Source organism: Bubalus bubalis, chromosome 6 (assembly GCF_019923935.1).
Source record: "Bubalus bubalis isolate 160015118507 breed Murrah chromosome 6, NDDB_SH_1, whole genome shotgun sequence".
In the NCBI taxonomy this organism is placed as follows: Eukaryota; Metazoa; Chordata; class Mammalia; order Artiodactyla; family Bovidae; genus Bubalus; species Bubalus bubalis.
The window spans coordinates 53,237,453-53,253,637 of NC_059162.1; the positions used below are offsets into that span (position 1 = coordinate 53,237,453).

The 16,185-nt window shown below is 39.8% G+C and overlaps 1 long non-coding RNA gene across 1 annotated transcript; it reads right to left on the reverse strand.

The window, feature by feature from the left end:
* Positions 1-384: 384 nt before the first annotated feature.
* Positions 385-10,561, reverse strand: LOC123334062. The gene is made up of 3 exons (XR_006551815.1): positions 10,073-10,561; positions 7,795-7,892; positions 385-1,146 (listed from the first exon to the last, which is right to left on the reverse strand). It is a non-coding gene; the product is annotated as an uncharacterized LOC123334062 (long non-coding RNA).
* Positions 10,562-16,185: the final 5,624 nt, after the last annotated feature.

Here is a 16,185-nt window from a genome sequence, read left to right on the forward strand (position 1 = left end):
AAACAATATATTATTTTTCAATTATACTTCAAAAAAAAAAACAATTTTTTTAAACACACAGAAAAAATGATGAATATTTGCACTAATAAAGCAATTCTTTACTTCTAGATAATTATTTTGTCATAATTGTGTCATGAATTATAATGTTCTTAATACAGAATCATTGCTCTATCCTCAAATAGAAACCTCATCTGCTGCTGCTGCTGCTGCTAAGTCACTTCAGTCGTGTCCAACTCTGTGCGACCCCATAGACGGCAGCCCACCAGGCTCCCCTGTCCCTGGGATTCTCCAGGCAAGAACACAGGAATGGGTTGCCATTTCCTTCTCCAATGCATGAAAGTGAAAAGTGAAAGTGAAGTCGCTCAGTCGTGCCCAACTCTTCGCGACCCCATGGACTGCAGCCCACCAGGCTCCTCCGTCCACGGGATTTTCCAGGCAAGAGTGCTGGAATCGGTGTCATCACCTTCTCTGAGAAATCTCATCTAGTCACTTCTAATTCAATAGAGGGAAATAAAGGAAAATCTCTACTTTCAAACTTCATAGAATTTTAGTACACTTTACTCATTTAGCAGTAACAGGTATTTAGCATTTTTGAAGTGTGTGCTAAGTTTTGTAAATCCTGACAGTATAAATTTCCTCCTAAGACACAATCTTCCTACTGAACATTCACTCATCTTTTAACAAATCATTATGACTACTGGCCTAGTACCTGCACTCTGTTAGTCACATGGAATACAATGGTGGAAAAATGGACCTGGTTCTAAAGCAATGGCTCCTACGGCCAAGTAGGGGAGACAGACACACTAATCAGGTCATTCGGAAACATTGCCACGAATGCTTAAGATGGGGATAGACTTGGGGCTGTCTGGAAGCAATAGGAGCTACACCTGATCCAATACTGGGAAGGCAGGAATGCTCGGCTCCCCAAGGCAGTAAGGAGCTTTGACAAGGTTCCACAGCCCTTGAAAGTCCTTTGAAGGTAGTGCAAGCAAGACAAGACCAGTAACTCTCTTCAGATGCAGTTCCAACAAGATTATGACACTGTCACAGTTTTGTGCTTTCATCAATATATCATTCTCAGTTAGATATGCGGTAATGGTCGTTCCACACTCAGCAACCAGCCACGCACGAGTATTTGAATTAAATCTGTCCATAAATGCAAAGAGAAATATTCCTATTTTAGTAAATTTACTTAACAGAAATTTTATTCTCCTTTCTTAGTTTTGAACATATCCACACAACAACATGCCTCTCTTTTTTCCTGAAAAATAAGAAAAATTAAAATTAAATTATTTTGTAATTATATAGTCCTCGTGTGCTCTGGTGTAGCTGCTAGAGCCATCTTGGACAAGTTATACATCTACAGTCTAAGATCCCTTCAGTTCAAATACTCTGTAAGTTAATCAGCCAGTCCATAGACAAACATTTCTCCTCATTTTAAAGCACTGTATTGTCTGTTGAGTATTATTGACTTTCAGATTTCCTTCCTCCAATGGTCATCTTGGTATGTAGGAGAAAACTTCTTTCTTGAGAAAGATTTAATCTTTTCCTTTCTAATCAAATGCTTTAGTCATTGAAAAGAAAATAGAAATTGAAGTTTTGGGGGAAAAGTTTACTGAAGTCCTCATCCTGGATAAAAAAATGTCAGCAATATGTCAAAAGCACATTTCTGTAAAAATAGTTAAGTTCAGGAAACTTGCTATGTGAGAGACCCTTAACGTATTTTCTGAACTTAAATATTCTTGGGAAAAGATTTGTTGGGAGTTTTGATATTCATCTATTAAAATGTCTGTTTTTTAGGCAGTTATTTCTTGATTAATGTCTTGAAATTAATTCGAATCCAGAAAAAAATTTTAAACAGATACACAGACACATATTCTCAACTTAAACCACGTGCAGGTTGGTTCCATTTCAATTTTTAAATCGTACTCCATGCTTTGGAGAATAAAAAGCTGTATAAATCAGAGGCAAGACCTTATATGAAGATTTAGGAAATGCTGGGTTCTATATGAGAATGTAACAACCTTAATGCAGTCACTTAACCTCTCTTATGTTTGAATTCCCTCATTTGTCCTGTCTCACACGTGTCACTGAGTTTATGTAAGGATCCCATGAGCTAATCTTTGCAGAAGTACATTGAAAATTACAGCAAACTGGCAGCAAGCTAAATATACACCAGCAAGCTAAATAAAAACAAAATGTGGTACACTCATACATGAAATACCACACACAAAGATGAACAGAATAACCTGGAGATAGCCAGATACAGACACATAAATGTAGATGCAGATATTCTTGTGTCAACATAGATTTCAAATAAACTATAGCATTGAGTAAAACATGCAAGATGCAGTATGAAATACCATTGTCCCATTGATATTTTTATGAGGCCCTCAAAACAATATGATATGTTGTTCATGGATGTATATAAATATATACATACAAATTGTTTAATGGACAGTGGTTGTCCCTCAGTAGAGAGGGAAAGAAACAAAACTCAAGGTAAGAAGGTACTTCAGCCAATTATATAATTATTTTAAGAGACTGGAAAAGAATATGACAAAGCTAACAATTTCAAGTGCTGGGAATAAGATTCCACTCCCCTTATTCTCTGGTACTCTCCTATACATTTTAGACTTCTTTTTTTAATTATTTTAAGCTAATAAAATAAGAATAAAGAACAAGAGTAAAGCCCCCAGTAAAAAGATTGAAATAGTGCTGGCGCGGTGACCATAGATTCCTCTGATCTTTAAGATCTTCATTGGTAGATGAATATATGTCAACTGACTATAGGGTCAATCCGTATTTAAAAGAAGATGCAAGAAATATCTACATATCCTGGGATCTATGTGCAGAGATGCATTCTTCTAAAAGTCAAGTTTTGAGATACAGAGCTTCAAAAAATGATTCTTTTTCTGGTCTCTGCTTCAAATCTTCAAATAAAATCAGGACTCCCATAATTTAAAAAAAGAAAGGAAGGGCTCAACCAAATCCTATTGCATTCATGTTCATATCATCTTGAGTTGGTTTTTTCCCAATACTCCTATCCAAACATTTTAAAAACTAACTGGAATCTCTAATGTCAAAGTCCAGATTCATGAGCTTGTAAAATCAAGCTGGAAAATACGGGTTTGGGCTTGTTCAACAGAAGTAACTGAAGATATAAACACATTGTTCACAGGAGATAACATACAAATGGCTGTTAAATACATTTTCAAATGTGTCCTCAACTCTAATGGGAGGATTGTGATTTAAATTATACTGAAGTATCTTCTTTTTACCTATCAGATTGACAAGATTCATCGTTTAATAATACCACTTACTGCATGCTCAGGGTGTGTGAGGAATCAGACACTCTCGTCCAGCACCAGAGGGATTATAAATCAGTACACCCTCCACGGAAGATAACTTGCTAACATCCATCAAAATTAAAAATCTACAGTTTCTTTGACCAGCAATTATATATCTAGGTATTGTTCATACAGATGTTTTTGCATATGTGTGACATAGCATATGTACAAGGGTATTCTTACTGCAGTGTTTTTAACTGCAAAATATTAAATTTCCATCCTTTGAAAAGTAAATTTTGTTACAATTATAATGGAATAGTGCTGCCTCCCCACCCCCCCCACCCCCACCAAAAGGAGAAAGCTCTCATGATTTGAAATGGAAAATTCTCCAGGATCAGTTAGTAAGAGAATGAAACCAAAGTACAGAACAGTGCGTGAACACTGTCATTTGTAGAAAAGGGGAAAAACAATATGGGCCTAGGATGTTTCTGAAAGTACAGACAAGAAAATGCTAATGCCAGTTACTTCTGAGGAGGAGCACAGAACCGGGCATCTGGGAAACAGGGCTGAAAGCTAGACTTTTTACACTATATTCTGAATATTGAGCTATGCAAGTATGCTGCTTTTTAAACTAAGTTAAAATTTCAAGTGGCTAAATAATTTTAGTTATAGTGGTGGGAGAACTTTGAAAGGTGTCCTAAATTTTAACTAGAGGCTCTAGTAATGTAAAGCGTTCCCCTTGCAACCTCTCCACCCACAAAGTGTATGAGAAGAAGAATTATGTCCCAAGGAGGAGCTAGGCAGGAAAACTTCCTCAGAGCGTGGAATAATTTTGTCAATTCTAGTAAATTATCTCTGGAGAAGGAAATGGCAATCCACATCCAGTACGCTTGCCTGAAAAATCCCATGGACAGAGGAGCCTGGTGGGCTGCAGTCCATGGGGTCGCTAAGAGTTGGACACAACTGAGCGACTTCACTTTCACTTTTCACTTTCATGTGTTGGAGAAGGAAATGGCAACCCACTCCCGTGTTCTTGCCTGGAGAATCCCAGGGACGGGGGAGCCTGGTGGGCTGCCGTCTATGGGGTCGCACAGAGTCGGACACGACTGAAGCGACTTAGCAGCAGCAGCAGCAGCAGTAAATCATCTCACCTGAAGCTTCCGCACAATCAATGTGTGATTTCTTAAAACCATGCCTGACTCAAGATACTAAGCCAACTCCTGCTAAATGAAGCCCAAATTCAAATCTGTAGCAAAGTTTAAGAGGAGCCTGGCAGGCTACAGTTCCATGGGGTCACAAAAGAGTTGGACACAATGCAGCAACTAAACAACAATAACAATAAAGCTTAAAAATCCGATAGACTCTATCCCTACCTGGTTTTCGGTTTCATTGTGAAACTCAGCAGGTGGAACATAAAATACAGAAATTATTTTCTCTTTTGGCAAAGCAAAAAATTCATCTTCTTAGCTCAAATATCCATCAACATCTGTTGTGTAGAACCAATAGCTAAATCTAAACAACGTGAGCCAAACGTTTGAAGTAGATGAAATCCAGCACTCACCGAGCATGAACGGGGCACCCTGAAGCAACAGGGACTGAGGCTTTATCTTAAGTAGCCCTGGGGGAAGCTGTTCACCTTAGCAGATAGTTACTGCTAATTTGCATCTAAATATTGGTATATGTTTTATTTTAGCCCATTAACAGGAAGGCTATTACGAGGTTAAGAATTCTACAAAAAAATTAATAAACAAGAAATGGTTATCTCCTTCAACTGGAAACCTCAAAGTGGATATTTCTGTTTTCTGGTATTATATTTGACTACGTTTTTATTACAGAGGAATCAATTGCTTTTGAAATGTCTGTATCATCCTGCCTTGTCATGGTTGTTGTTATTTTTAATTTCTTCAGATGTATTGCCACCCAGTAACATGTCATCATCCAAACTGGAGAGCCAAAAATTATGAGCCCTGCCTTCCAGCTCTGACTGCTGCCATGGGTCTCCTGGCCGCCATTTGACAGCCTTTTACTGGATGAGGGCAGTTGAGTTTTTCTTCTGCTCTCAAGAGCAGTCAGTTCCTGTTTCCTTTATGAAGAAATTTCTCTTTCTTTGTGAAATTCCAGGCAGGAAACCCTTCCCAGGGTCTCCCTGAGAAGCTCGGTATGGAAAGGGAATGCCTTGTCTGTGAATTAATCAGCATTGACCTGACAGAGTGAACAGAGGAAAGAGAAGAATCTTATCGACTGACCTCAGTGTCATAGAATTAAATCTATATTAAAGGAAACAGGAAAAATTTCAGTTTCCAATAAAATGACATTTTTCTACAAATTGCAAAATGTAATGTCCTAGAAATACAATAACAATTTCCCACACAGGCTTTCTTTTTAGAGACATAAAAAGACTTTTTAAAAATACCTGCCAAATGGACACCCGCACATCTTGAGAGTCACCCACGGAGCTGGCTTTGCAGTAAACTTTTACTGCTTTTACTTAGAATGATACCACCCAGCGCTCATTCATTTCAGCAGGCTTCTATCCTGTAAGACTTTAAAAACGAGTTGCCCAACCAGTCTTCGCCACAAGCTCCCACCCCACCACTTCCTCACTTTCGAAAACCCCGCAGTCTCCCTGATTGATGCACGGGGCAGCCTGGCGCTGCCTATAATAATAACTGTGACACTCGCTTTTCTTCTTCTGAAGCTGTGGATTCATTAAAGAGAAGCATTGCATCTTGCTAGAGAATGGGGTTGAGCCCACATTGAATGTTTCTATTCCTTGGCTACAAATGACAAATATAAATGACACACACAACACATCCAAGCTTTCTGCAGATGCTACACATCTGCTGCTACCCATGGGTGCCAACCTGAACCAGGACCTGTTGGTGGACTGCTACTCACAGTGTACACTTAAAAGGTACAGTGTACATTTAAGGAAATAAATCTCCTTATTGTGTTTATTGACGGTGCTTGTTGCTTTTCTTTTCTTATAAAATTCACCCCCTGCAACCTTTATCGTTTTCTTTTCTCGGTGTTCACTTTTTGAAAGAAACTGGAGTTCTGTATACAAAAGTGTATTTCAAACCTGTGTTCCCCCTGGCCACTTGCCTGGGTTAAAAATGGCCAAACTGACTTGTCATTTGGCTAAATAAAATAAATAAATAAATAAAATGTTCCCAGGTTAAGACCCTGCCTTGCAAGTTTCAGCCCAGAGTGAATTTGTACGGCCAAGTTATAAACCCCTGAAAATAGGAAACTAATACCACGAGGATTTAAAATAATAGAAAATGTTTCACATAATATAAATCCATAAGCAGTGTATTATATTTAAGTCTTAATATCTACATACTTGGATTATCTTCTATCTTGACAATCACACAAAGTAATCTCGCTCCCTCGCCCCCTCCCTTTGACTCTGGGTTTCATTCCTATGTTTTAACAATGCTGTGGGCCATAAAATACTGTATTAATATTAGTTTGTCACAGCAGACTAAATTTAGAGCAACTCATTAATATGAGAGAGTTAAAGGCAGTCAGCCAAGAGTACCAGGGACTATAAGCTCTTAAGGCTATAAGTTATGCAGATATGCCACTTGAACTGGAGAGCAGCCATTCTTTTTGTGACTAATAAGAGATTCTATTAGTTCTAAGCTGATTCTCATTCTAATTAAGAAATGTGGGAAAAGGCAATTTTGCCATTGTAGGTATAGTTGATGTGCGACTAGCATCAGTCTTATATCATCCCGCTTGGCTTTCTGGTCACATAAGATTAGTGGCACGGGCGTAGAATGAATATTCCTCCTATATCCACATTAAAAAAAAAAACAAAACACAACTTTGTTGCTGTATTTGTGATGCTGTAATCATAATCGATGTTCCTGGAAGAAGTCTAGTAATCAGTGCTTTTTCAAAGCAAACCTTTTGTGGCTCAGAATCACCCCAGTTGGACAAAAAGTTTTGACTTTTTACAAATAAAAAAGCTTTCAAATGGATACTTCTGGACCTGTTATGCCTTTCTTTGGGCTTGTCAAATATTAATTTTTTTTAAATTTAGTCCCTTGCTAAGCTACAAATATTCATGTTTAACACCAAGTAGCAGTTCAGGGGCTGACAACTTGGTATGTACCTTTTGAATGATGCATAGAAAGCAGCAGTTAGCACAAAGAAAAAGCCACCAGATTGGTCTCAGGGAAACCCAGTGTCTGAATTTTTCATGACTCCTCTAGCACTTAAAGAATAAAAAAACTGGCTACTAGTGTTGGGAGACCAACGTCGGGAAGGTCAGAGCCTGGAAACGTGCAAGAGATTCCAGGCTTGCCTGGGGAAAGTCAAAAGGGATTTAAGCTGCTTAAGAGAATTGGGGGGGGGGGGGGCAGAAATTTCTTTTGCTTGGTTTTAGTATTTTATGAACACCTGAGTAGCAAAATAAAAGCTATAAAAAGGTACACAGTCCTCTCTCTCCCTAGGGCTCCTTATTTTTATGTCTCTAGGGACCCCCAAAACTTACCTTCACTTGTGGGTTTATGAGGATTATTGTTAAACTTCCCCAAATCATACTTTTGCTGGCGTACGTGCTCACTCATGAGTTCTTTCTCCTAAGGAAACCTGTGAAGAGTGGGAGAGGAGAAACAGGTCAATTATTTGTTTCCCTGGATGTGCTTGCAAACATCTCCCATGGAGGTGAGGGGCAAGTGGGGAAGACGATGTCTTAATCACCTAGATGCCCGTCAACTCGGGACTGAAAAATGTTCCCCTTTTGATAAACTTTTTCTGTGTTTGATAACAATGGATAGGAAATCTAAATCAAATCCAGGAAAACAAACGAGTGACTCCTACAGAAGGGAAAAAAAAACAACTATACAGTGTTTAAGCAACTGATGACTTCACCTGTCACCATCTCATTAAGCTCTTAATGAGTTCTTTTCTATTCTTGGTCACATCTGATTTTTTTTTAATATAAGTCCCTTTGAACAGCTGGGAGTAAGAATCGCCTTTGATCACTGAATTCTTCTGAATTTTCAGTCAAAACGAGGCCATTTTCATCCTGACTTGGGGTATTTTTATGAGTTTATTTCCCCCCAAGTACCTTCCTGGGCATAGCTTTCCAGGCTGAGAAGAGCCTGAACAATTAATGTATACATTTTTACATAAATGTTTATAAATTTAACAAAGGGAGAGAGCTTTGCCACAAGAAGCCTCAGCTCTTTTGAAGGCGGTTTTCTAATGATGACCCTTGGCGTGTTGGACCACATGGGATTCCTCTGAGAAGAGTCAGATGAAAATTAGTCTATTCTCATTTCAAACAGAATTTTGCTGAAGTCCTGATCAGAGCATCAGCATGGAGTCCAGGGAGACAACACTCACTACTTGATTCACTCTGCAGCCTCCCTCTCCTGGTAATTGTTGCAGGAACACATAGTGACAAGGCTCTAGGATGTGAGCGGTCTGGATGTACTCCGGCTGTTACGCTCTGTTTAAAGATTTAAACCATCAGGGTATGATAAGGCTTTTTGATGTTCATTGAACACGGAGCTTGGGTACAGAAGAAGGGGAAAGGGCTTCACCAGAAGGCAATCATCTTTCAGAGCCACAGTAAGACAGAGAGAGGTGGGGAAATCTCAGCCTCAGCATAGACACGGAACAAAGGGAGATGAAAGGGGCAGGGTGAGGAAGGGGCCAGCTCTGGCTGTGAGGCAGAACTCGCTCTCTGAGAGTTCGACGCCTTAAAATGCAGGCAAAACATTTAGTGATCCTCTTTCATTAAAACACACTCCTGTTTGGATAGGGAGGGGATAACGCCAGCTGCAAATTTGGATGGCTTCGGTTGACCCTGGATTTTAAAGAGCCTGCCTGTGGCTTATTTTGAATTTATTTAATGAGTATTTATTTTGAGTCAGATGAATGTCATTTCCAGCGCTCACCCCTGCAAACCTGGAAGAAGACCTTGCTGAAATTATGTTTTTGGGACCCTCACAGTGTTTTCTTCCCCCAAAGGTAAAAACCTGAATATTTGTCTTAAAGAACATAAACATCAGGAATGAGTGGGGGGAAAAATGCCCCCTACAAAACACAACCCTATTTCTTCATATCCTCTTCTTTAGCAAAATGCTGGCTTTTTCATCCTGCTCACAGCCCTACCATGCCATGCTAACCAGGCCTGCACTTTGACTGTATTAATTAGACAAGAACCAAGATTTCTCCATCTTTTGTCTCCTTAGCCCCTGGCAAGCTTGCTGCACATACCAAAGTCTTAACAAATGTGTGTTGAATGAATGAATGTTAAGACCCTGAGAAATGACAGGATAGATTTCAATTTATTTTCTGTGCCTCCATTTAAAGTTTCAGAGAATTGTTGCACATAGAAAGCAAAAAGTTGTGGTTTTTTTCCCTCTTGCAAACTAGCACCAGCAAACAGCATGGCCAAGGCATGAATGCTGAGAGCTGGTGCTTCAGCTTCAGACCCATCTGAAATCAAACGAGGCATGGTTACTTACCTTAGGACTCTGGGAAAGTTATTTCACTTTCCTGAGCTTTGTTTTCCCCATCTTCAGAATAGGAATATTAAAAAAGAACTCCCTCTTTGGAGGGAGAAAATCTATGTAAAAATCTTGCGCAATGTTTGGTGTACATTAACTTGCCCCCAAAAATGTAAGTACTGTTATTAAATTATTTCTCTTATTAGTATTGCTCTCCAAAATATTTTTAGACATGCTGGCATTAGAAGGGGATTTTAGAAATATACAATCATCAGTATAATTAAAATGGAGAATATTATAATGACATACTGTATTGAAGAGTTGTTTCCACACTTGTCTCTATCGTGGCATGAATAAAATGTGCTGTGACCCGCTGACCTCCCCTGGTTTGACAATGTGCTCTTGTTCACACCTCACATAGATGTTCTCTAGAGAGGAAAGATCCTCTTCTCTTGGCTGTCAGCAAAGGAGCTAGAAGTGAGTTTGACCAACCAAACACCAGGAAACCAAATGCTTCCAGTCTCTTTGAACCTGGAAATGGATAAACCAATCAAAAACAACATATACAGTGCTGCACCCATTCCTCCACATATTCCAGTTGAGTACAACATGATCACTGCTTCCAAGCAGGCAGAAAGGAGATGAGAGTCAGAAGCCAATTCCATCCCATGGTGGCCATAGCCCGCCTGAGCCAGGTGCCCATCCCCAGGGAGCTGTGTCCCAGGAGAAGCTACCCAACACCACCAGAACCTCTCATCAATCCTTACAACGACCTTTGAGGAAGATAAAGTTTACAGATGAGATAACTGAAGTGTAGAATAACAATATCAAAAAATGACTTTTATTGCCATTTTTTATTCCTCTTTTTATATTTTGCTTAGCTCTCTACTCAGAGAAGGCAATGGCCACCCACTCCAGTACTCTTGCCTGGAAAATCCCATGGATGGAGGAGCCTGGTAGGCTGCAGTCCACGGGGCTGCTAAGAGTGGGACTCGACTGAGCGACTTCACTTTCACTTTTCACTTTATGCATTGGAGAAGGAAATGGCAACCTGCTGCAGTGTTCTTGCCTGGAGAATCCCAGGGACAGTGGAGCCTGATGGGCTGCAGTCTATGGGGTCGCACAGAGTCAGACACGACTGAAGCGACTTAGCAGCAGCAGTAGCTCTCTACTAGACTGGAGTAGAGCGCTCATTCTCTCTGACCCTCTGTACAAAGCCCTCAATTTCCCTGGATCACAGTGTCTTCATCTGCCTCATTGGGGTAGGGAGAGGGCGACAGGCATGGGGGTCTGTTCGAGCTCCACAGTCTATGATTCGTGCCAGGCAGCTGAACAACTCTGATGACACAAAAATCTCTGTGAGAACCACAGACTTTATATCATGATTTTCCCCTCCAGTTTCCCCTCCCTTTCCCACCTCCCATACAGGAAATGGGAGCATAGCAGCCATTACCATTACGTAAAGAGTTTGTTTTAGCAGAGCTCAAATCTAGGGAGCATTACGGCCAAATAACCTGCCCCACGATTGAGACATAAGGGAATTGCTATTTCCTTTTCTCTAGCCTGCCAACACAGAGAAAGCCAATCCTCTAAAAATAAATTGATTGATGATATAGCTTTAATATCTTCATCTGATTTCTAGTGGCAGAATCAATCAGCTGCTAACACAACCATCCAAGGTGAAGAAAAGAAAAATTGCACCAGTTGCTTTTCTTTTATTGCACTTCCGGGTACTCTAAGAAAAAACTCTCTCCAGAAAATCAATAAGGCAGATTGTGCCCAGCAGTGCCCCATTACAGAATTAAATCCATATGCCAACACAAAACAATGAAGAGACTCAACTAGCAAGGGATCCATTTGCTTTGTTTGACTTTGGCTGCCAGGGAATGAAACCACAAGACTGGCTGTAATTTAATGCAAACCTTGGCCTATCCTGGTCGTGCGTATGACTGACCCTCAGGGCACGACCATCAATTTTCTATTAAAGATCAGAGATTTGACATATCAAAGTCAACATCTAGCTGAATAACTGCAGTAACTTGATAATAATTCTTTTGTGGATTTCACAGTGGCTTTTCAGTAAAGTATCAGAAAGGTAGCCGATTTCAATCCTGACCTGGCAAGATCTGAATATGAAATAAAGGATTTCAGCTTGATCTCCCCATGATGTGAGGATGAATGTTCTGGTAAATGTTAACTTAGTGCTCTGAATAGCTCAGTAATAGATGGGTTTAGGCAGTAATAGGTTTAAAATGTCAACTTATTGAATAATAATTTCATGTTGTACAAATACTATGTGTAAGAAGGGATTTGTTTTGCAAATTTTGAAATAAATGAATGGATTTATAATGTCCTTGACTGTTTCATTGTTCCCATCAGAATTTTACAGGAGAATCAAAATTAGTTTTTTCTTTCTCTAGTCTTGCTGTTTTGCTGCATTCATCTCTATGCAGATTTCATAAATACTGGGTCTCCCTGAATTCTGGTCATTAATTGAGCTCTTCCTTGCTTTGTCCCCAAAGCCAAGCTGATAACATTATTTTCTAGTGAAAAAATAAAAACTCAATTATCCCTCGCTGTAAAATGTTTCATGACACCAATAGCATAAACCCTTTCACCAACCCAGCCATAAAATGCTCAACTGTTCACAACACAAGAACCGAATAAAATTCTGTTTCCATAACTGAACTCAGACCTTCTGTCCAATTATAAGCTGACAGCTCTATAAATCCTGGTGGAACACAGTGTGGGTAAAACAGAATTGTGATTGGGACCCTGAGGACCTGGGACAAACACTTCCATCACAACCTGTGGGAAAAGCCTTAGGTTTTGCAACTGCCCACGATATACACTTCCAATCGATCAGCTAAAGTAAACATGTTCTCAGGGAAATGGGAGAGGCCAAGAAACTGTCAAGGTGACCTCTCTAAATACTTCAAGGCTGATGCTTGGCCCCTCAACTTCCCTCAGTTTCTCAGAAGACTCAGGAGGAGCCCACTCTTGCAGTTCACCAGCCTAGCACTTTGAGCAGAGTTTATCTAAGGTATAAAGGATGTCTTGATTTCCACAAACCAAAACATCCTTCAGAGGTTTATAAGTGCTCACACCTGGAAAATACCTGCGTGAAATGGTCCTAGACATTTCTGCTCAACCATTGAGTTAATTGGTTGGCTGCAACTCTCACCTTGAAACCACAGAGAGGCTCTGTCCTAGTCCTTGTTCTTCCAGCAGCTATCAGAAGACAAGGATATGGGTGCTTGTAGTATTTGGAAGGTGAAGGAAATATTGGCAAGTGGGTAAAGGAGTAAGTCAGAGGAGCAAAGGCAATCAACAAAAGCCATTATCAAGCCACTTACCATTTAGATAACTGAAACTTAGTCCCACTGGGGAGACTCTGAGACACTGTGGGCGCTAGAGTATTTTTACACCACCTCCACTGTCAGTCATTGGTTGAGGGTGCTCCTGAAGGTCATTCATTCTTTGATAGTTCCAGCCTACCATATGGGTAAATGGCTTCCTAGATAGCTCAGTGGTAAAGAATCTGTCTGCAGTGCAGGAGACACCAGAGATACAGGTTCAGTCCCTGGGTTGGGAAGATCTCCTGGAGGAGGGCATGGCAACCCACTCCAGTACTCTTGCCTGGAGAGTTCCATGGACAGAGGAGCCTGTTGAGCTACAGTCGGACAGTCAGAGTCGCACAGAGTCAGACACAGCTGAGCTCACACACACTTAAGGGTAAGTAGAGAGCTTCAGAGGCCAAAGAAAACCGTGAGGAAAAAAAGCCAGATGTTGGACTCTTGAAGTCAGGCAGTGTGCACCGAAATAGAAGGGAAAGGAGTGGGAAGGGCACTCATAGCCTCTGTTGTAGACTCTGGACTTTTACTAACTTTTGTAACTTTCCTAACTTGTTTTTAAGTTATCAAAGCTTATATGGCTCATGTAAAACAGCATCAACATATTTAATCAGTATAAAAAAACATAACTATCATTTATTTATTTTTTGACTGTGTTGGGTCTTTGCTGCTGTGTAGGCTTTTCCCTAGGTGCGGGGAACAGGGGCCACTCTCTAGTTGCAGTGTGCAGGCTTCTCATTGCAGCGGCTTCTCACGCTGTGAGCATGGGTTCTAGGGCACTCGGATTCAGTAGTTGTGGCACACAAGCTTAGTTGCCCCATGGCATGTGGGATCTTCCCAGACCAGGGATCCAACCCATGTCTCCTGCATTGGCAGGCGATTCTCTACCACTGAGCCACCAGAGAAGCCCAGGCATAACTAGTTTTTAAGGGACTTCTTCCTTCCAGCCATTCAGTCTGACTCTCAAGGATAACCATCTTTTACAGCTTCATTTTTCTCTGTATGTAAAACCTATGTGTATATAAACCCACATTAGTATCCTGTTTCTGCTCACAAATAAGGTCATATTTGACATTATTTCCTCTGGTTTGTTTTTTTCACATAATAAAATATCTTAGATATCCTTGCATATCAATATCTCTATATCTGTCTCAAACCTTTTTATGGATACTAATATGAACATATCATAAGTCATTAGGCATTTAGTTATTTGTTTCAACTTATGTGTGTGTGTGTGCATGTATTCAGTTGTGTCTGACTCTTTGCAACCCCATGGACTGCCAGGCTCCTCTGTCCATGGAATTTTCCAGGCAAGAACACTGGAGCGGGTTGCCATTTTTTACTCCAGGGACCTTCCCCACCCAGGGATCAAACTGCATCTCTTGCTTCTCTTGCATTGGCAGGTGGATTCTTTACCACTGTGCCACCTAGGAAATTTATATATCTATATATAAGCTGAAGCTTCAGTACTTTGGCCACCTGATATGAAGAGCCAACTCGTTGGAAAAGACCTTGATGCTGGGAAAGATTGAAGGCAAAAGAAGAGGGTGGCAGAGGATGAGGTGGTTAGATAGCATCACCAACTCAATGGACATGAACTTGAGCAAACTCTGGGAGATAGTGGAGGACGGGGAAGCCTGACGTGCTACAGTCCATGAGGTTGCAAAGAGCTGGGCACAGCTTAGCGACTGAACAACAGCAACGTGTGTGTGTGTGTGTGTGTGTGTGTGTGTGTGTAGGGCTTCCCCAGTGACTTAGTGGTAAAGAATTCGCCTGCACTGCAGGAGCTGTAGGATACGTGGGTTCAATTCCTGAATCAGGAAGAACCCCTGGAGGAGTGAATGGCAATCCACTCCAGTATTCTTGCCTGGAGAATCCTGTGGACAGAGGAGCCTGGTAGGCTACAGTCCAGAGGGTCGCAAAGAGTCGGACAGGACTGAAGCAACCTAGCACACACACATATAAATATATACTTGTATATACATAGATATAATTCCCGAAAGTGGAATCTCTCAGTTAAAGAACATACATATTTTTAAATTTGACAAATCATGTCAGTTATTTCTAAACAACATTTCACCAATTTACACTTCTACCAACAGTGCATAAGTGCATTATTTTTTCTTGTATGTATGCCAACAAAGGAAAAGATCACACTTTTTAATCTTTGGCAAATTAATAGGTTAAAATAGTATGTCACTGTCTTTGTGCTTTTTTAATTATGAGTGAGGTTCCTCAATTATGCTTCTTTGCATCTTCACATACATCTTACTAACGTCCTCTTAGTCTTTTTCTTAGTATTTCAAAAGCACTCTTTATAAGCAATTACTTTTCCAGGTTAGGTTTTGTTTTTTATTAGTTTGTGGCTCTTTTATCTGTAAAAAAGTATTAAATATCTGTGTTTCCAAATTGTCAATATTTTTATGTTTTCTGGGATTTTGTTTCATAGGTAATATGCTCTTCCTCATTCAAAATGATTTAAAAAATGCAACTATGAATTCTCTAGAATATTTACAGTGTGATTTTTATATTTAAGTCTTTAATCTTTTTTTGATGTAAGACATGAAGTAGAAATACGGTTGAAATTTTTTTCCAGTGAGCACTTGTCTCCAACCAAATCTTTTACTAAATTTTTTTCAGCATTGATCTAACTCTTTTATCAATAATCAACTTCCATATTGGTTTAACTCTTTTTCCAGAATATCTATTTTGTTTTAAATTTTACAGATTTGTAGTATAGTAATCTCATAATGTTTGTCTTTTCTTTTTAATCCCTAGGATTTTTCCAAGTTTATTTTTCCAAATGAATTTATAGTATCATTTTGTTAAGATCACAAAAAAACGGTGTTTTTATTTAATTACTTGAATATCTAGGTTAATTTAGAAATAACTGTCATGTTTACAACATTCAGTCTCCCTATTTAATAACAAAATGCATTTTTCCATACATTAGTCTTCTTTTATGTCTCCTGGCAAAGTTTTCTTTTGGCCTTTTTTGAAAACTACCAGAAGGGGTAGTGCCCACTTTAACAGCTGATCTTAGGCCAGAGAAGGAAGGAAGATTCTCTA